Source organism: Babylonia areolata, chromosome 9, assembly GCF_041734735.1.
Source record: "Babylonia areolata isolate BAREFJ2019XMU chromosome 9, ASM4173473v1, whole genome shotgun sequence".
In the NCBI taxonomy this organism is placed as follows: Eukaryota; Metazoa; Mollusca; class Gastropoda; order Neogastropoda; family Buccinidae; genus Babylonia; species Babylonia areolata.
In genome coordinates this window covers 23,034,731-23,057,566 of record NC_134884.1, presented here as the reverse complement: position 1 = coordinate 23,057,566, position 22,836 = coordinate 23,034,731, and the positions used below count along the sequence as shown (strand labels likewise).

Here is a 22,836-nt window from a genome sequence, read left to right as displayed (position 1 = left end):
CTGCGCACACCACACACACACACACACACACACACACACACACACACACACACACACACACACACACACACACACACTCACACACGCACGCACGCATATACACACACATGTTTGCACACCACACACATACGCACAAACACAAACACACACACACACACACACACACACACACACACACACACACACACACACACACACACACACACACACATTCTCTCTATGTCATGTCTCTCTCTTGCTCTCTGTTTGCCGTTGCATTGTATGTAGGAGGGCAGCAAAGAATGATCGTTACCAGCATGGCCGAACATGCAGGCAGTTAGCTAAGCTGCGGACCGGTATTGATATTCTCTCATGAACACGTTTTTTTCTTTCTTTCTTTCTTTCTTCTTTTTCTTTATTTCTATTTTTTCCAATTTTCTTTTCTTCTACGCGCGCGATGGCTTTCGTTTTCGATCAACGCCAGGGTTTACAGGCCACTAAGAATAGAGATAGTATCGGTTACAACAAATAGATAAAATATAGAAGAAATTATAATGTGTGTGTGTGTGCGTGTGTGTGTGCGTGTGTGTGTGTGTGTGTGTGTTTAATGACATAGGCAGACATAAACAAGCAGGCTTTAACTATCGCGTCGTCACTGCAGTTCCCTTCCCCGGAATATAAATGCATGCACACACACGCGCGTACCAAGCAAAAACGCACGCGCGTGCACAGAGAGAGAGAGAGGGATAGAGAGAGAGAGACAGAGAGAGCAGTTGAAGCATCAGTCGTCACTGGCGAAAAATTTCCGAATGAACAGCTAAAATATGTCGCCAGCGACAAAGTTTGTTCTGGCGAAGAATGGGATCGGTGCCATCCAGAGGTGTCGCCGGCAATAATTTTGTGCCTTAATTAACTACATGTTGACCTCACTATGGAAACGAAGCATTTTGTTATGATCTTCTTGACTCCATCAAGCACAACCATTTCAAAAGTTGTTTTTTTATGTGTGTTTTTAAGAAAGAAAGAAAAAAAAGACACCAATAAAATTAGAATTAAAAATATCTCATTATTTTCTGGACATGGAAAGTACTATGAATGTAGGAGATTAGGGTGGGCTTTTTTTTGGGGGGAGGGGATTATACGGCGACCTGATTGTGTTTTTATCTTGGTGGTTGGGTGAGAGCGTATGATAAATTGTTATCTGTTGATGGTTTTGCATTCTGTCTGGGGACATCGCTTTTTTTTGCTTTTTTTTTCTTTTTCGTTTTTTTCTGAATATTTCTTTTTAAAGGTTGCGAAGAATCGTGCTTAGACTTCTTTCTTTTTTTTTTCTTTTTTTTTTCTTGTTTTATGTTTTTCTGTTTCTCTGTCTCTGTCGCTCTCTTCTTATCTCCCTCTCCCTTTTTCTCTGTTTTTATGTGATATTAGGTGAGAGAAAGAGAGAGAGAGAGAGCGTGTTAGTGAATTAGAGATTATGAGTCGAGATTCCTCACAGATCAGTTTTCTTCTTTTGGCAGTTATCCAACGCTTTTATTTTTTTCCTCCAAGGTTATTCTTCAGAATATGTTGGTGCTCTCTCTCTCTGTCTCTCTCTCTCTCTCTCTCTCTCTCTCTCTCTCTCTCTCTCTCTCTCTCTCTCTCTCTCTCTTTCTCGCACGCATGCACGCACGCACCTAGAGAGGAGAAGTAAGCACAATGATATTCTGTGTGCGGGAGGCGCAGAAAGTAAAACAGGTAGTTTTCAGGTGGTCGGCTCTTGATAATGACAATGATGATATGTTCTAATGAGAAGGAGGGGGATCCTCACCACCGTCATCATCATCATCGTTGTCGTCGTCTCCACCACCATCACCACCACCACCATCATCATCATCATTATCATCATCACCCATGTTGTATTGTATTACTTTTTGTGAAAACAGATTTTTCTGAATTTAATTCGGGCTGTTTTCTCTGGGGAGAGCACGTCGCCCTAGCGCAGTGCCATCTGTTGTGTTATTTTCTGTTGGTAAGTAGCTGCCAGGGACAACCCACTTGTTAACGTGGGTACTTTTACGTGCGCTAAGAGCATTCTTCACACGGGACTTTCCTTTATCGTCTCATCTGAAAGACTAGCACACAGACCACCACTCAAAGGGAGAGTAAAAAAAAAAAAAAAAATCCGGGAATCGAACCTGTGGATACTCGCTTCCTGATCGGGCTCATTACGACGAGGCCACCGTGCCATGTCATCATTGTCATCCATGTTGTCATTACTTGATTGAAAAAAAAAATAGCGGCATACCTTGTTGCTGTCATTTAGGCTGAACGAACCACAGTCATTCTGTTGACAGTGTATCGTTATTCTTCTTAGATTTCTTTACGAATGACGTTTGACCGAATAAGGCTTTCAGTGTGTTTGTAAGTGCTCACGGTATAGACAGGCCGCGACTGATCTTCAGCTTCTGTTTCGAATGCATCATGTTATCTTGACCCACAGGAGGACAACATCCAGTAGAGGGTGGTGTCCTGCTGGAAATGCACACCTGACTAGGACGTGAACGTTTACGGGTTCAAGCCCCATATAAGGACCTGGATTTTTTTTTATTTAAATTACCATCTCAGGACCCAACCCATCGACCCACTGCGCACCACGGAGCAAGACCTCAGACCTGTACAACGTGACCTTAAGGGCGTTAGTCAATAGGTCATTAAACTCCACCAGCCCCCTTTCACTTGACCTTGAGTGGTGGTCTGGGTGATAGTCATTCGGATGTGAATCGATAAACCGACGTCCCATATACAGCATACACTTCTCGCACGTAAACGAACCCCACAGCAACAAAAGGGTTGTCCTTGGCAATATTCTGTAGAAAAAAATCCACTGTGATAGTGAAACGAATACACACGCAGACAACAACAAAAAATAAAAATAAAAAATCATATCGATGGCGTTGCACTGTGACGACGCGCTGTCCCCGGCGAAGCAGCCCAAATTTCACTCATGCAAATTTGTGATGACAAAAATCAATACAATACAATACAATACAATACAACCTGTCTATCTTGTAGTCTCATAGACCGTTGGGGCATCACACATTAATTAGGCAACCAGCCTTCTCCATCCCTCGTGGTTCTCTGTCCTTCTGACTGTTTCACTCTGGGTTAGGCCCATCTACTCTGAAATGTTGTCCACCCATCTCTTCCTCTGCCTGCCTCTTCTCCTTGCTCCATGCTCTGTTCCATGCAGAGAGATCTTGGCTGGTCCTGATGAACGCGAGACAATACAGAAACACAATACAGCACAATGAACAATACAACACAACACAATACAATACGAAAATAAAGACTGCAGCATTTGTGACAACCGCCCAGCCACGAAACCACATGCAAAACGCCAGAACGCACATTGGAAAAAAAAATTGAATAAAATACATTGTCCTGTCGATCTCAGACCACAGGCTGATCAGGTTTTTGAATAAACATAATGATATAATGTGCCACCATCCCGGCCCAGCAAACGAGCAGGCAGGCAAGCAAGCTGACCACCAGCCAATAGACCGCTAATCCCTCCTGATCCCCTACACCACAGACAGAACGACCCCGGGGTCTTTCCACCCGGAGACTTGTAATAAGCAGAAACCATAGACGGGGGCAATAATTGTACGGGTCCACGCACACCACACCTATGAGTGAGTGAGTAAGTAAAGTAAGTATCGGTACAGCCACACATGACTGACCGCGCAGTGTTGACCCAAGGGGTTGTTGACAGTGGTCATCTTTTTGGGTCTTCGTGGACCCCCTGTATGTGTCTTCTTATGAGCGAGGTCTTTCTTCCGCTTGATTTAGGGGACCAGCGGGGGGATCCGTTGACTTACTTCCTCCTGTTGACGTGGAGAGGAAGATTGGGCAATGGAGGCGTCGAACGAGACGGAGAGAGAAAAAATGATAGAAAATGAATGAATTACTCGAAAGAAGAGACACTTTCCTTTGTGTGTATGCATGTTCGGTGTGTGTGTGTGTGTGTGCGCGCACGCGCACGCGTTCATGTCGGTATGTTTTTGTGTGTGAATGAGTGAATAACTCTTTTAAAGGATACAGAGAGATGAATTAGTGATAAAAAAATAAAATAAAAGAGAGTATGGATGACTCGATTAACGAGAGAGAGAGGGGGGGTTGTGGGGTGGGAGGGGGGAGGGGACAGGCGGAGAGAGAGAATGAATGACTCACGAAAGAAGAGAGGGAATCGATAATGAATGAACGACGTTCGAGAGAGAGAGAGAGACAACAATGTATGCGCACAAACTGTAATAAATAAATCTAATGACTTTTGCACCGATACTAGCCACCGCATACAGAAACGGACACACAGAGACTTCAAGAAAGAGGGAGAAAGAATTACCTAGGCTAAGCCTAAAAGTGGGCCAAAGAGCCTATATCTAGTATCTTTTTAGACTCTCTGAGTAAGCCGTGCTGAAAAAAAAAAAAACCCTATGAGGGTTAAAGAGAACGACACCCCATGTGTGAGGAGTTAACCACGGGGTGGGGAACAGAAGGCTGGCTGATGTATTTAGTACACCAGGGTTGGTGGTATGGTACGGTTGTCGCCGAACCACACATACGCTTCATTAATTGCCGGTTATCGATGGCACTGTCACCACGTCTCCACTGCACGCGAAAACTTTTAATTGTCATTTCCCAGAAAACAAACAGACAAAATTAAAAAAAAAAAAACAAAAAAAAAAAAAAAAACGCCCACACAAGAACGGTGAGATACGGCTGTCATCCACACTGGTGTTTTTATATATGTTTTGTTGTTTGTTCGTCATTGGTTTGTAGGCTTTTCAGTTCAGCACAAACACATGCAGGCACGCGCGCGCGCCGTTTCACACACACGCACACACGTACCAAGACACACATACATACGCGCTCGCGCTCGCACGCGCACACACACACACACACAAACACACGCACGCATGCACGCACGCGCGCGCGCACACACACACACACACACACACACAAAATATAAAATATATATGCGGTAAGCAAATAACTGTAAGTCATCTACTCATTCATTGTCCGAGCATAAGACATTTAATTCCAAAAGATGTAGTTGATGACTTTACTTCCAATATTTCATTAGCCACTGAAAAGATTTTGAATGATTAATCATTGCTTAGAATGTTTTCGGAAATTTTAAACTCCAGTCCAGTTGGTATCCTCCTTTGATGTGTTATAATTAATGTTGTTATTTATATTTACATTGTTGTAGGTTAATACTTGTTGATATGCATATACATATTCTCCTTCCCATGACACCTCATTCAATACACACCACTATCTCTGTAGACCTTTTTCTTATAATATATTTTTCCTCTGATACATAACATGAATACTTTTTTTTTACACTAATACTCACATGCATTCCCTTTCCTTTATCCACTTCTTTACTCCTTTCCGTCTAAAAACACTGACAGTGAATAGACAATAAACTGAAGATAACACACACACACACACACACACACACACACACACACACACACACACACGCACACACACATGCACACACACACGCACACACACACAGGGGTGGGGTGGGGAGGGAGATGTGCCGCTTTGCGCATGCAGCAATCACACGACAGTTGATGATGATTATATGAAGGTAAAGAAGAAGGAAATAATGTGGATAATTTTGCTGAAAAAAATGTAATGTTTAAAAATCCACAGAGGAAAAAGTCCAAACTGCGACTGACATTCTGAACTGTGACCTCAAGTCTTATTTCAGTGAGGGTGGTGGCTAGAGCAGACTTGTCATTGAGCAGCAGCCAAGGGGTTAATCAGCCGGCCTCTCCTCCTCCCCCACCCCGTTCCAGCAGCACCACCACCACCACCACCACCACCACCATCTCAGCTCTCTTTCCGCCTTCACCCTTCACTCCGCACTCCCCCCCCCCCCCCCCCCCCCAACTCCCAGACACCCATCCTCCTCTTACCTATAAAGTAGAATAGAATAAAATAAAATTAGATTAAACAAAAGGGAGGGGGTGGGGGGCAACTTACCATTTTACAAACTTCGGCATCACACAAGTGGCCGCTGAAACGCCTTTGGCTTGCTGGATCCTGTTTTTTTTCCTCTCTCTCTCTCTTGTCCCCCTTTGTCTCTCTCCCCCCCCCTCCCCCGCCACAGTGCGGCTTTATCGAGAAGAATGCAGTGAGGTGATTTTATTATTTATTTATTTATTTTGTTTTGTTTAAACTATCGCATCATTACTGTTTATACGTAATGCTTCCGGTGTTTGTACATAAACTTCCAAAATAGAAACAGACTTTTTGTTGGTAAATCGTTTTTTTTTTTCTTGGGAGGGGTGAGGGTTAAACTATTGCATAGTTAGTGTCGTTTGGGAATATCTCAAGTTTTTTTTAAATATATTTTTATACTGATTTTTCTGAAACTGAAACAGACTTTTTGGTATGTGCTCAAAGTACTCCTAGATCCTACTCATTTGTGAAGGCATCTCTTATTTCGTATGTATTTATATACTAACATGCTTCCTTCAGCGTTCAAGATGATGTTTAAAACGCATCCGTTGTCAATAATAATGTGCATTGTTGTCTCCCAAGTGTAGTGACCTTTATTTTATTACAGCAAAACGCCCTCACCCTCGTTCTGTGTGTGTGTGTGTGTGTGTGTGTGTGTGTGTGTGTGTCATAACATTATTCACACACACACACACACACACACACACACACGCACGCACGCACGCACGCACACAGTCCCATAAAAAGACCCCAGATCCAAGGCCTAAAAACCAAGACGTGACCCCTTGACTTTCTGAAACGTAGCAGAGATCAAAATAGTGTGGACATACTTCCGTGGACAAACACGGTGACTTTATCATCTGTACAGGTTTAAAGACAAGGCACAACACCCCCTTACTGACATACACAAATGCGCGCGCGCACACACGCACACACATGTGTACACACACACACACACACACACACACACACACACAAGAATCAAGAATATTTAATCCTTTGACCACTCCCCTCCACCCTCACACCCCCTTTGAGGAATGGAGGATATTCTGTAACAGCAATAATATTTTACACCAAAAATCAAACAAAAACAATTAGAATAACATAGCTATCATAAACAGAATGCAAACTATATGAAACACAACATAAATAATGATAGTTTTTTCTCCTTGTATTATACCTCAGGATAGATTAGGCTGCCTTGCTCATCTTTGCAAAATTACTGAAGTTTATTTAACTGAATTATCTTGGCTGCATAAAATGATTTATACAGCCTCTTCCAACATGAAAAATTAAACAGTCGTTGGCCTTTGTTTTTTCGTTGACGTGGTATTGCAACGATCTCATCCAAATCTTTCTTTAGCAGAAAATCAGTGCTTTTTTTTCTCTTCTTTTAAAACAAAGTTTGATTACAAGTTCTACGTTATGATCATGTAATACGTCATTTACTCCAATGAGATCACATGAGCCATTCTGTTGTACTTTCAGCATCAATGATCTGAAAGAGATGGTTCATACACACACACACACACACGCTTGTGAACATTTATTTAACATTTCAGTCAAATGAACTATACAGAGACGTTTTAGAGAGAAGGATTCATTCATGAAACTGGACAAAAAATAGCTTCGAAGTACAACGAAACCAACTCTGCTCATAATGGAAGACAATCAATCTTGTGAGCATATTCGGAAATTTGATTTCAGCGGATGTCAGAACCGTCGTTGCCTGAAGAAAGTTAAGTGTGTTGGGGGAGGGGGAGGGAGGGGGGGGGGCGTGTATTACGGGGATACTCATATAAAAGGCGCCGTTGTATACTCCGGTTAGGCGTTGGACTTGTGATCCAGTGGTCACTATTGATTAGGGTTCGGGGCCCCGTTTCGGCATGGTGTTGTCTCTTTGTGGAAGGCACTTTACTCCGCTTTTTTTTTTCACCCCACCCAAGTGTGAATGGGTACCGATCTTCGGTTGGGGTAGGCTACACAACGGTTGAAGCAGAGGATTGGGTTCCTCTTTCCTGTGCCGAGTCCTGGACACAGTGGATGTGGATTCACTCACTGCCTCAGGTCGATGGACCTTTAACCTTATTCATTTAGTTTGTTGTTGTTGTTTGTTGGTTTGGTTGTTTTTTTTTAATTTATTTCTTATATATAAATTAAATATAGGGACTGTAGTCTGTCGTCTACTCACAGAAACCGCTGACTTCTCAATACTGCAGCTGCCTGCCTGTCTCTGTTTTCTGTCTGTCTCTGTCTCTTTTTCTCTTTCCTTCTCTCTCTGTCTCTGTCTTATCTCACCACCCCCCCCCCCCCCACCCCACCTCTCCTCTCTCTCTCTCTCTGTTCTCATAATGCACGACATGCTCAAGTCCGCATGTTTGATATGATTCGCATGCATTCTTTCTTCGCCTTCTTCTTCTTCTTCTTGTTATTGTTATCATATGTTTTGTATATGGGCCGATTTGCAGTAAACATTTGAAGATCAATCTCTGTCTCCCTCTCTCTCTGTCTGTCTGTCTCTGTCTCTGTGTTTCAGTCTCTCAGTCTACCTTTTTGTCTGTCTCTCCTTCTCCCTCTCCCCCCACACCCCTCTCTCTCTCATTCTCTCTCTCTCTCTGTCGAATGCGCGCGCAATATATATGCTTCAGTACAGGATTCACATGGCAAACAAACAATGGGGGCTGACGGGTTGACATCACTGTTGCTGTTGCTGACAGAGATCGGTCAACAACTACTGACATGTATAAACACATGTTTTTTTTTATGCTGGTGAATGTAAATATCTGGTCACTAGTCCCGCATACCCTTCTAACCCATTCCCCAGTGTGTGTTCGTGCACGTGTACATGCGTATGCGCGCGCGCCTGTGTGTGTGTGTGTGCTTAAAAAGTCACATAACAAGTCCCAGAACTTCCATCTTCAACCCTTCCTAAGTTGGGTTTTTTTTATGATTAAAGAATCGATCATACTGACATGATCGCAGAATGAATGGACGGGGAAACCATTTCGGGACACCCTGGCTTTTTCACACAGCTGACAAGTTCTTCAGTGCTGCGCCCCAATAAATGACTTCACAGAGATATGGGTGAAGGAGAAGAAAGTGATCGCACTTGTGTTTGCTGTGAGTTAGGCCTAGCACAGCGAGTCGGCATATTCGTTGGATTACTGCTGACATGTGCTGCCACTAAAGTGTTAACTGTGTTCAGTTCCTTGCCCCCTTTCTTTATTTCGTTCTTCCTTTCATTTATTCATTCAATTCTTTCTCTCTTTCATTCTCAGTTTTTGCCGAAAATTTGTTTAGTTTATCGCTTGTTTTTCTTCATTAATGTATCTCTTATTCAGCACACACACACACACACACACACACACACACACACTTACGCATGCTCACATGTGTACTTTGTTTCGCAAACACACATACACACACGTGCGTGCGCACACGCACACGCACACACTCGTCAACTGTCATCTTGATTCATTTCACTCTTCCCCCTTTACCCTTATAAACAACTGCGTGTGTGTGGCAGAAAACAAAGAAATAAACAAAGATTTCACTTTAGAATTCTTCTGTTGACTAAAACTTCGCCATGACTTATTAAACAGATTAATTCTTTCTTTTTCTCGTTCATCCCTTCATTCTTTCTGATTAAAAAAAAAAATCATATTCCAACACTGCTTTGTCGGAACCATATACGCATAGATCCGTTTTCAACAAAGAAAGATCGGTCACATTGGTATATATGCCCAGCAAGCCTGGCCCAGGTGACGCAAGTGACTAACTGTTGTGGGAGAGGGGTTCACTGTTAGGGATTATCGGGGCTGGTCAAGGCGATAATAATAATACTAATAAAGGGATTTGGCGTTCAGTGTGCCTCGTTCGGATGTGGTTAGGAAAGCAGTGGGCAGTAACCAGTTGTGTGAAACTCACCGCGGCTCTGGTGAATTGTTTAACAAATAGTAAAGAGTGGTAACTCTCTCCACTCACAAGGTACACAACTTCAAGTCAGTGCTGCTTACGCTACGATGCAGCTAGCACACAGGTAAATAAAAAAAAAAAAAAGGTACATTGGAACAAACCCAGACACTTCCTCGAAAAAGGAAGCGCCGGTCCTGTCCTTATACCGATCATTTCACATGTGCACATAGCAGCAAAGACAGAAGAAATGTGCAAACACAAATTGGCTTTCATTCAAGACTGGCATAGCCTCATTAATCCTGAGCAAGCCACACAGAACACATGGACAATACAGAACAAACACATGGTCGCCTCGGTGGTTTTTCAACTGGAAATTAACAAACAATGAGGCCAGGAGATGAAATGATTAACAAATAGTAAAGAGTAGTAACTCTCTCCATTCACAAGGTACACAACTTCAAGTCAGTGCTGCTTGCGCTACTGATTTTCTGGTGAATTGTATTCCATTGCCCTTGTCAAGTATGCAGGAGGCACCGTGGCAGAATCGGTTAGGGGTTGGACTTTTGATCCAGTGTTCAGTCGCCATGGATCAGGGGTTCGAGGCCCCATTTCGGCATGGTGTTGTGTCCTCAGCAAAAGCACTTCACTCCGATTTCCCTCCCTCACTCAACCCAAGTGTGAATGGGTACACGACTGACTGAATGGTGAATGGGTACTTAGGGATGGGGTGTAGAGTGTTCTCTCTCTCTGAATCTGAACACATTGTCCAATCTCTCTCTCTCTCTCTCTCTCTCTCTCTCTCTCACACACACACACACACACACACACACACACACACACACACACACATATTCTCTGTCTCTAGTTCGTTCTCTCTCTCTCTCTCTCTCTCTCTCTCTCTCTCTCTCTCTCTCTCTCTCTGAATTAGCTGAATTAGAAAAGGGAAAGGGAAAAGTACAAACATGTTTCAAGACAAACAATGCATGACAGACCTCCAAGACGTGCAGCCTCACTCAAACAAACAAGACAACAGAACAAACCCACTGCACAACACAGATCCAGCAGCCACAGCAGTATCCTGGACTCTCTGAAGAGGGTGCCATATGGTGATCGCTCTAAGGAGAATGAGGGATGTTTGCGCACCAAGCCAAATGCTGGTACAGGTAGTGCAAATAACAAATAGGGAATCGGCCGGGCCACAGCCACACACAACACAGGTAGACATGTCCCCTCATCCAGGAAGTACGACAACCCTCATGAAAAGGCTTTTAAATGGATGAGTCACAATGCATATAATATAGATAAAACACAAATTAAATTTCTTAATTACAATGTCAGTGGCTGGATATCAAAACTGGATAATAGTGAATTTATTTCCTTTCTTCTGTTCCATTAAAACACAAATTAAATTTCTTAATTACAATGTCAGTGGCTTGATATCAAAACTGGATAATTGTGAATTTATTTCCTTTCTTCTGTTACGTGATTTTATTTGTTTGACTGAAACATTCATAGCAACTGAATTTAATTCACCTTTATTCAGCGATTATGTTGTGTTTACATTGAAAGCAAAGAAGTTGTCTCATCAGGGTAGATATTCTGGTGAAATAATAGTTTTGATCAGGAAACAGTTTGCCACTTTTGTTGAAAAGATTGAAATTAAAACTGAACACTCTGTATTGTAAAAATCCACAAAGATCTGCTTTCAACTGACCACCACATAATGTTGATTTGTGCATACATTCCCCAACATGATTCTGTACATTGGAAAGACCAACAAAACGGTTACGGGCTTGAAGTTTTAGAACAAATTGTGTTAGATCTGCAAACTTATTATGGTGATTTTCATGTCCTTCTAACAGGTGACCAAAATGCAAGAACAGCTGGGGAAAAAACATTCCTTTGCTGAGGATGGTATTGATTCAGTTGAACCAACCATCGCTGCTTGAATGAATTTTCCAGAAAACCACAGGACAAACACACAAATGTATTTGGAAATCAATTACTGGAAATTTGTAACATGTTTGACGTTGTTATTCTTAATAGTTTGTGTGATCGGGAATTTGATGACAGCTTTACATACCTTGCAACTTCTGGGACTAGTACTGTGGATTATTTTGTTATGTCCTGCGATTGTTTTTCGTGTATCAGTATCGCGTCAGTGGATGTTCAGAGCATTACTGAATCAGATCATTTACCAGTTGTTATGACGATGGATTGGAAGGCTGGAGCAATTGAAAAATGCAGTGGGAAAAATTCCAGAGGTAAAAAGACATTAACAGAAAAATTCATTTGGAATGATGCCAAAAAAGATGATTTTATTAATGCATTTGATGATGAAAATATACAAAGTAAATTTATCATGGCTTTAAATTCCTTGGATAGCGATATAGAAGGCGCTTTAGCACTGTTTGTTCAATGTCTAAATCAAGATGGTGAATGTGTGTTGAAGAAATGTCATACAGGTCAGAGAAAAAGATCAGAATGGTTTGATGACGAGTGTAAGCAAGCGAAAGTAGAAGCCAGACAATCGTTAAGTTTTGTTTAAAAAACACAACAACAACAACTATGGATGGGGATGACAGAATTATATACGTTCAAGCTAGGAAAAATACAAGAAGTTGTTGAAGATTAAAAGGCGAGAATATAGAAAACAAAAGGCAGAATCTTTAGCAAATAATATTTCAAACGCTTCACAGTTGTGGAAAGAACTAAGAAATATGGGGTGTAGTAACAGAGTTAACAGCACAAATAGTATAAACATTTAAGAATGGGTTAAGCATTTTAAGGATGTTTTTCAAAGTGACAGAGCAGCGTGTTATAATAGCCTTGAAGAAGTTGATTTAGATGAACATGCTGCCCATACATTAAATAAAGAAATATCAGAGGAAGAAGTCAGCCGAGCTATAAAGAAATTGAAGACAGGAAAAGCTAGTGGAATTGATGAAATTACAGCGGAAATGTTGAAGAACTGTGGCAGAGAGATTCACTACTTTCTTATGAAACTATTCAATATAATTTTTGATAAAGGTATTTATCCACAAGCTTGGTCAAAACAATTATAATACCAATTTTTAAGAAAGGGGATCCTGAAAATGTAGATAATTACAGAGGAGTATCATTGCTTAGTATCTTATCTAAATGTTATACATCAGTATTGAACACAAGATTATGTACATGGTTAGAAACTAAAAATTGATATCGGAGAACCAGGCAGGATTTAGAAAGAAATATTCTACAGTTGATCAAATTTTTAGTCTCAATGCAATTGTACAGAAGTGTATGAGTGAGAAGGGCAGGAAACTATTTGTTGCATTCGTAGATTTAAAAAAAAGAAAAAGCATTTGATTCAGTCAGCCATGACAAACTCATAGAAAGTATTAGAAATCAGGGAGTTAAGGGTAAGTTTCTTGCAGCTTTATCAGCAATGTATGAATCTTTGGTGTCGTGTGTCAGAGTGAACTGTGGGGGGTGTGATTTTTTGAGTGTCCGATTGGTGTGAGACAGGGATGCGTTTTAAGTCCTACCTTGTTTTCAGTGTTTATCAATCAGCTCACTAAGCAAATGGATGAACGAGGGAAGCACAGCATCCAGCTGTTGCCAGATCTCATACAAATATTTATTCTACTCTTTGCGGATGATGTTGATTTTATTTCAGAAACGCCAGGGGGCCTACAAAACCAGTTAAATTATTGAAGTCTTTTTGTGATTGCATGCATCTAAATGTTAATACCGAAAAAACTAAGGTGGTGGTGTTCAGGAAAGGGGGGTTCCTTGGAAAACGTGAACAATGGTTTTATAATGGTCTCAGATTAGAAGTGGTAAATAAATATTGTTACATGGGATTTAACTTCACCACAAAGGTAAGTACTAAACTGGGAACAGAACGTCTTGTAACAAAGGGAAAGAAAGCTGTTATCGAACTGAACAAAGCTTTCCAAAAATTTAAAAGAAATGAGTGCAAAAACTTTCTTTAAGATATTTGACTTTAAAATGTAACCCGTTTTGTTGTATTCGTCTGAACTCTGGGGCTTATATAGACTTGAGCACATAGAAAAAAATCACATGATGGTCTGCAAAAGGTCCTTGGGAGTTCCGTTGCGAACTCCAAATAAGATGGTGTATTGGGATTTGGGAAGATACCCTCTTTGTATTAATTCATATACTAACACTGTCAGATACTGGTTTAAATTGCTACAGATGGATCCAGACAGATTACCTTTTAATTCCTATCAAATGTTGCTTGATATGAATAATAATGGGAAGAAATGCTGGGTATCAAAGATCAGAGAAATATTATGTAAGACAGGGTTTGGTATTGTGTGGCTTCAACAGGGGGTTGGAGATGTTAAAGCTTTTGGGGGTTTATTCAAACAGAGATTAGCAGACTTCTTTATTCAAGAGTGGTCTGGTGCAGTCAGAGACAGATATGAAAGTTATAGTTCTTTCAAAACTATTTTCGAAAAAGAAAAATACATCTATTGTATGGATACTTGCTGTTTTAGAGTTGCCATTTCACAATTCAGATTCAATGTCCTGCCACTAAATAACAGTGTGTTTCGTTACAGTGAATGCGACCAAGACAAATTATGTCAATTTTGTAAAGACATAAGTTGAAAATGAGTTCCATTTCTTATTTGAATGTTTCATGTCCAGAAACTTAAGAATGAAATTTTTGAACGATTCTGCCCATGTAGCATTGTCCGAGCTATACAAAGCAACTAACAATACCCACTTGTTTAATGTATCAAGATATGTTTTTCATGCTATTAACAGAAGGAGAAAAATGATAATCTAGGATGCCAGAAAGTAATTTTTATCATACTAACTTATAGTAATTTTTCACTTTGTTGTGATTGTAGTTTGATGTTCTACTCATGGTAACGGCGTCGTATTAATGATACGTTTATCATTTGTATATGCCCTTTGGCAGATTTGGTTCATCTCATGGCTTTACACTTTGTGTGTGTGTGTGTGTTTGTCTGTGTGTGTGTGTGTGTGTGTGTGTGTGTGTGTGTGTGTGTGTGTGTACTTTATTATGCAGAGGTATTTGATTTAAAGAGTGCTTTTGAATGTCGACAATTCCTCTGCACGCAGGATGTACATGAATGAACCTTTTATTTTGTCCCCTTCCCGACCCAAGCCTTCCTTTGTATTGTGGCCCAAGGCCGATGTACATAAAAACATTTCTGAGCTCTCTCTCTCTCTCTCTCTCTCTCTCTCTCTCTTCTCTCTCTCCCTCCCCCTCTCTCTCCCGTCTCTCTCTCTAGTTCTCTCTCTCTCTCTCTCTCCACTTTCAGTCTGTCTCCTCTCTCTCTTCTCTCACCTTTCTCCCCTTTCTTTCTTTGTATACTTGTATTACAAATTGTGAACCATCCCCACCCAACTCTATTTTTCTTCTTTTTTTTTCTCGCACTGACATATCTTTACATCTCTCTCTCTCTCTCTCTCTCTCTCTCTCTCTCTCTCTCTCTCTCTCTCTCTCTCTGTCTGTCTGTCTGTCTGTCTTTCTCACAATGTGTCCATCTGTCCATATCCACATTTTCCATCGCCTCATTTGCCTTTTTTTATGTCTCTTACATCTGTGTTTTAAAATTTATCATTACTTTTCTGTGTTAATTTCACTTGAATCATTCATGTGTAGCATTCATGCTACGGTTTTGTTGTTGTTGTTTTTCCCTTGGTGTGTGTGTGTGTGTTAGTGTGTGTGTGTGTGTGTGTGTGTGTGTGTGTGTGTGTGTGTGTTACTCGCTTCCGTTTCGTACAGATGTGAGCGATGTTGTGTCTCTCAGTTTGACGCTGTGCTATACTTTTACATTATTCATGTATTAAGTATAGCAACATTTATATGTCTATGTGTTTGTGTATCTCTTAGATCAACTGCAGACGTGTAAGTCGGCCAAAGTGCTAATGTCTTCACTGTTGGAAAATAAAGATTCATTCATTCTTCCCACACCACACCCCCTACACCCCCGCCCCTCTCACTCTATCGTCATTTGTTCTTCGTGGCGTCTTCTTTTCTTGTGTGTGCTGTTCTCTCTGCGTCCCCCAGCACCCCCCCCCCCCAACCCCCCCTCTTCCCACCCTCTTTCTCCGGTTCCTCTCTCAACGAGCTGTTTGTTTTCTCCTACACAATGGGAAACGTTTCTTACAGTTAAGTCAGACCTGTGTGTGTGTGTGTGTGTGTGTGTGTGTGTGTGTGTGTGTGTGCTCCTTTCTGCAGTACGTGCCTGCATGTTAGCCGGTATCGGAACCGCGCACGAAGATATGCGGGCACGCGTATGCACGCACATTTTTTTGTTTGTTTGTTTGTTTTGGGCGTTTGTTGTTTTTTTTCCTTCTTTTCACACACACACACACACACACACACACACACACACACACACACACACACACACACACACACACACACACACACACACACACACACACACACACACACACAGAGAGATTGTACCCACATCGTGCACCCCTATCCATATCCACACACACACACAGACTTGAGCACGCGCGGCCCGCATGAACAGTTTGGCACATTGCGACTTAACTACATGTGCACGTACACCTGAAATGCCTATGAATAAATAAACCAACATCATTATGCAGTTATTCATGTCAGTGGCACGCACACTTTCTGCCATAGTGACGGGGAAGTGGGTGGGTGGAAGGAAGGTGTGTGTGTGTGTGTGTGATGGCTGGGGAGAGGGGTGGCTGGAGGGGGCTTGGGGGAGGTAGTCTGTGGGAATGGAATTTGTTTCAACAACCATCAAGTAACAAAGAAAGCCAGCAGTCAGTTGCCGGCCTTGCAGGAGAAAAGAGCCATGGCTATGTTATATAGTATTAGGAGTACAATTTTGTCGATCTGCCCAGCCTGAACTCCCCTCCACCCTATCCTGTCTGCCGATCCCCCTCCCCTCCCTCCCGCTCGACCCTCCCCAACCACCTTCGTCCTTGTTCCCAACTTTTCTTTACCTCCTTGACCACCCACCCCCCTCCCTCCCTGCCCCAGACCTCAAACCCCCTTTCCCCATGTCTGCATTCCCCCCCCCCCCCCCCCCCCGCCCCCCCCCTCATTCTGTCACTCTCTGTGTCTCTTTCTGTCTCTCTCTCTTTATTATGAAATTAATATAAATATAAACCGAAATCTTTTATGGCCTATTTTATTTAAAAAATGGTGTCAAGGGTAAATTATTTGAGTATATTAAGGTTATGTAAAACAATGTAAAAAGTAGGATTAAGTGTGGCGTTAAACTAACATTCTGTTAATTGTTCGACTGGAATTAAACAAGATGTATGCAGCCTGATATTATTTTCTCTTTTGATAAACGAACTGGCTTTAGAAGTAATCAACAATGGAAGACAGGTGCCAAATTTTCTTTTGATGCTTTTGAACTATTTATCCTTTTGGCAGACAATATTGTTTTGTTGTCTGAAACTCCCATTGGTTTACAAACACAGCTGAATAGCTAACAACATGCTGCATCAACACTTCAATTAAAAGTGAATATGAACAAAAGTAACATTATTGTTTTTCAAAAAGGTGGATATTTAGACATGAGGAAAAGTTGGATGTACGATAGCATTACAATGCCTGTAGTCAATGTGTACAAGTATCTCGGGATATTACTAACAACACGTTAAGTTTTGTTTCCACTTGTAAAGATCTTGCCAGCAGGGCAAAAAATGCTTTATTGTGCATTTTGAAAAACATGTCATCCTTAAATAATATTTCTTTGAAATTATTTATGAAAATATTTGACGCACAAGTGCAGACTGTCATACAGTATTGTTCTGAAATTTGGGGGTTAAACAAAGCTGTTGTAAATTGTGAATCTGTACATTTATTTGCATTAAAGAAATTTCAGGGTGTTGATATCTCTATACCTAATGATCTATGGTGAAACTGCCAGACATCCAATGTATAAAAATTCTTCCGTTAATTGTATTCGTTACTGGTTTAAATTGTTACAGATGGAAGAGTCTTGGTTACCTCGTAGAGCCTATAAGATGTTACATGAGTTAGACACCAGAGGAAAGAATTATTGGGTTTCTGATGTGCGCAATTGTTTGTTTGAATATGGTTTTGGTGATGTATGGGTAAACCAGGGTGTTGGTAGTGTAAATGTATTTATGTTTTTCGTCAAAGTTTAATTGACTGCACATGGCAAAAATGGCATGAACATATTCAGACCAGTGATAGATTTAACATGTACAGAATGTTTTGTAACACTCATGAAGTAAAAACCTTATCTTTTGTCTACTATGGACAATCACTTGAAATATATAACGACTAGATTTCGATTCGGTATATCTGATTTAACTGTACATCATTATAGATACAGAGAATTCAATGAAAGTAATTTGATTTGTCCATTGTGTAAAGAATCCAAGGAAGATGAATTGTATTTTGTTTTGTGTTGTTTAGCTCTTCATGGTATCAGACAATAGTTCATTCCTTTAAAATATTATCAAAATCCATGTGCCTTTAAACTTACTTTGTTGGTATCATCCATAGGAGAGAGTGATGTTCGGAATTTGTCTATTTTCTTGTACAATGCATTTAAATTCAGAGATATTGTATTGTCTTGATGATATGACTTAAACATAGATGTGACCATTGATATATGTATGTATAACATTTTTGTATGGCTGTGATGTGCTTGTATGTTTATGTACACCCCTTCATGAGGGGCTATGGCCTATAATGAATAAAGTATTCGCATTCACATTCTCTCTCTTTATCCCCCAGGCCTGGGTAGAAAAAGAGCATGTACCAATGCTTATCTCATTACTCTATTCGTTCGTTCGTTCTCGGTCTCTCTCTCTCTCTCTCTCTCTCTCTCTCTCTCTCTCTCTCTCTCACTACCCTGGTAAAATAAAATTTCGTTTCGTTTTACTTTTAAAAAAAAAAAAAAAAAATCTTATGACTGAGAAACTGAAACGTTTGTTATAACACGAACATCATTATAACCGTCTACTTATTCATCATGCCGACTAGAGACTCCAGGAAGAAGACAACAACGAAGAAGAATGTTAATTCAGCAGTAGTTGAGTGCTTCCATCATCGCTTGGGACTGACACGAACATGCTTTCCAACACCACTGTGAAATCAGATTTATTGCTGTACGACTCTCCAGCATGCGGAAAAATAACAACAAAAGTAATGTTCAACAATAACACCACCACCAGAATAATCTGCCTCTTGCAGATTAATTAACAGCAAGAACTTATTTATTTTTCAATGTGGAATGCGGGAATGTAAATTTAGGGAAAACAAAAAGTTGTTTATGTGGTATTTCTAATTTGTTGAAACTCGTGGTAGTTAACAGGCATGTTGTCATAAAAAAGAGAAACAGTTAACAAAGGGATTTGCATGTTTTATAAATGACATCAAAACTTCCTTTTTTTTCTTTTTCTTTCTTTTCCTTTCTTTCTTTCTTTCTTTCTTTCTTCATTCCTTCCTTTAAAATAAAAGCCCCACTACCCATCCCCCCTTCTTCCCAAATTAAGATTTTTTTGGGTCGTGGAAACCTGAAAAATCATTGAGATGCCAAAATACAGAAGACAGAACTTACCATTTTGATGTATGGTTATGATGGAAAACATCATGACATAGATGTACTTTTGTGATCTCATATGGGCATGCACACACACACACACGCACACACACACACACACACACACACACACACACACACACACACACACGCACGCACGCACGCACGCACGCACGCACGCATGCATGTACACACAAGCAGTCATGCATTTTCAGATGTTATGTGTATAATGCACTGCACATGAGTCAGGAATACTTGGTGTGGACTTCCAAGTGTGTTCTGAGTAAGGCACATGCCCCACTCCCACTTCCCTCTCCTGTTCATGTAAATTGGGAGCAACTTGGTGCCTGTTCGTGTTACTTTAGTAGTTATTTCACATGTTTAGGTTGGCTGGGTGGGGATGGGGTGAGAAGAAATGGGATCACACGAAAAAAGGCTTGGTTTTTGGTCCATGGCTGAAATTGAGGGTGACTCAAGAGCAAAGAAGGTTGCTATAGTAAATGCAACACCAACAGCAACAATTATGACAATAATGATAATAAATATTGATGACGGGTGCAATAGCCGAGTGGTTAAAGCGTTGGACTTTCAACCTGAGGGTCCTGGGTTAGAATCTTGGTAATGGCACCTGGTGGGTAAAGGGTGGAGATTTTTCCAATTTCCCAGGTCAACATATGTGCAGACCTGCTTGTGCCTGAACCCCCTTTGTGTGTATACACAAGCAGAAGATTAAGATATGCATGTTAAAGATCCTGTAATCCATGTCAGCGTTTGGTGGGTTATGGAAACAAGAACTTAGCCAGCATGCACACCCCAGAAAGCAGAGTATGGCTGCCTACATGGCGGGGTAAAAACAGTCATATACGTAAAAGCCCACTCGTATACATATGAGTGAACATGGGAGTTGCAGCCCACGAATGAAGAAAAAGATTGATGATAATAATAATGATTATAATAGTAATAATGATGATGATGATGATAATAATAATGATAATAATGTATTGATGTAGCACTAAATGATGTGCGGAAACAAATCACTTTCACACCTGGTGTTCACAAGCACACGCAACTCATGAATTTAAGGGATGAAAATATGATAATTATTAGGTTTGTGAGGGTTGAGATGTTTGTTTGATTAAAACAGATGTCCTTTCTTCTTTTTACTTCAGCGATAGTGGTTTACAGCAACTTCGAAGTGCATTTGCCTTGTATCTGTACCAGTATGACCAGACTTTACCCCCACCATTTAGGCAGCCATACTCTGTTTTCAAGTGTGGACATGCTGGATGAATTGGGTTTTGACAACCCAAGCGGAACACTGACATAGATTATAGGATCTTTACCTTGTGTATGTGATCCTCTGTGTGTGTGTGTGTGTGTGTGTGTGTGTGTGTGTGTGTGTGTGTGTACATGCAAAGCCAAAGGGGAATAGCAGGTTTGCACATACATTGACCTGGGACATCAGGAGAAAAAAAAAAGAAGAAAAGATTTCCAGCACGTCTTAATCATCAGGCAGCGGTACCAGGAATTGAACCCAGGAATCAAGAATTGAAATTGCAGTGCTCTAACCATTTTGGTTGCTGCTGCTCCAATCTGTGAAACATGATATATCAGAGGTTTAGGATAAGAGCCTCCCACCTTCCTCCTCCCCCCCCCCCCCCACACACACACACCCCGCCCTCTCACCCCACCCGCCCCCGGACCCCCTCCACTCCCCCCCAGCACCCCCCCCCCTGTCCAGTAAAATAAATAGCATTCCAGGGCAGAGACAAAGTCTTACAGCGCTGTGCTTTGTGGCGTTATATGTTGCATGCTGTTGCTGTTGTATGCAGTGTTTTAGTATGCACTGCTCAGTGTTAACTCATTCATCCCTGCACCTGAGTGCAGAAAGGGTGTCAGGTTTGTTTCATCAGTGCGGTTTCCATGTTCCTGAACCGCAAGTAAAAGGAACTAACTTTTATGGTATTTCTGGCTTTGTCAAACACATGTCATTACCACTTCAAAATGGTAGGGAAGCCTGGCAAGGCTGTAAACTTCCCGAGGTTGAATGGTTTAAGTGAGTGTGTGCGTGTGTGCATGTGTGTGTGTGCGTGTGTGTGCATGAACTTTACTTTTTAACTGGTGGCTGAAGAAGAATGACAAAAACATAAATCTGAGACAGCGGGTTTTGATTTGTAGTTTTCCCCCCCTATTTAAAAAAAAAAAAAAATCAGTGGCGCAGGGTTGAATATATATATATAAACCTGTAGACTGTAGAGATTTGGGGTTGGCAACAGCATTGCCTCAGCCCCCCCAAACCCCCTTTCTGTCCATCCCCATCTCCCCTCCACCCTTCCAACCCCAAAGTCATAAGTTCAGGTGAAAGAACATGATAGGATTTCTTTCTTTCTGTTCTGTCCATGTCTCTTTCTGTGTCTGTATGTATGTATGTATGTATGTCTTCCTCAGTCTATCTGTCCGTCAGTATGTCTTTCATGAATCACTCCATTCATTGTGACATAGTAAGCAAGGTGAGAGGTCAAAGGTCTGGGTAATTGGAAAAATGAGGGTGAAAAAAGTTTGATGGAGTTCATGTCTTGCAACCAGTTTTTATTGGTCAAATTTGGTTCAGCAGTAACCAGGGCAACAGCAAGATCCTGTTGAAGTTCAAGGTCAGCATCACAGCACGGCATATCATCATAAGGAAAGCTTGTAGATACAAGAAACAAGATTTTGCATACATGATCTTCCTTAAACTTGGCACAGGGTCTGGTGTGGTCCAAAACAAACACTTTCAAAAGTCAGGGTTAGAGGTCAGATTCAAGGTCATAATAATGTGTTTTGACAGTGTCGCAGCATGATATGCTTTGCACCATCCTTTTGTTTATGTTGTTTATTGTCATACTTCTTGTATTTGATTGAAGGGGTGTTACATGTGAGTCGAGAAGATCTTGCCTCTCTTGTTTTACAGCTTTTTAACCCTTTCAGCCCTTTAAGGTCTTCTGTCTGTGCAGCCTTCCCAGCCTGGCATGTTTTGGCCCGGCTGCATCAGCGGGAAGGGGTGCTTCATTTCTGGCACAAATTTATAGCAGCCACTCAACCAACAGCTACCGAACTTCACATTATGACTGATATGTAATTGTGACACAAATTGCTGAAGTCAACAGTATACTTGTAACTTTAAATCAAAAACAGAAATAGAAAAATGTCAGCTTCTCTCTATGTTGAAGGTTGTGGGCTATCTTCTTGACTGAAATGTCCATCACTTTGTCTGCACTGGTTGCTAATTTAATCTCCTTCACTTTCCCATGAATTATCAAAAGAATTATAAGACAAATCGTCATTATCTGGGTTGAATTCACTGCAAGAGTCCATCATAATTTCATGG

At 41.1% G+C, this 22,836-nt stretch overlaps 1 protein-coding gene across 1 annotated transcript in view; it reads left to right on the top strand.

Moving 5' to 3' along the window:
• The window catches only part of LOC143285593 (uncharacterized), a 148,378-nt gene that overhangs the window by 18,461 nt on the left and 107,081 nt on the right, over window positions 1–22,836 (top strand). The gene's annotated exons all lie outside the window — the stretch shown is intronic.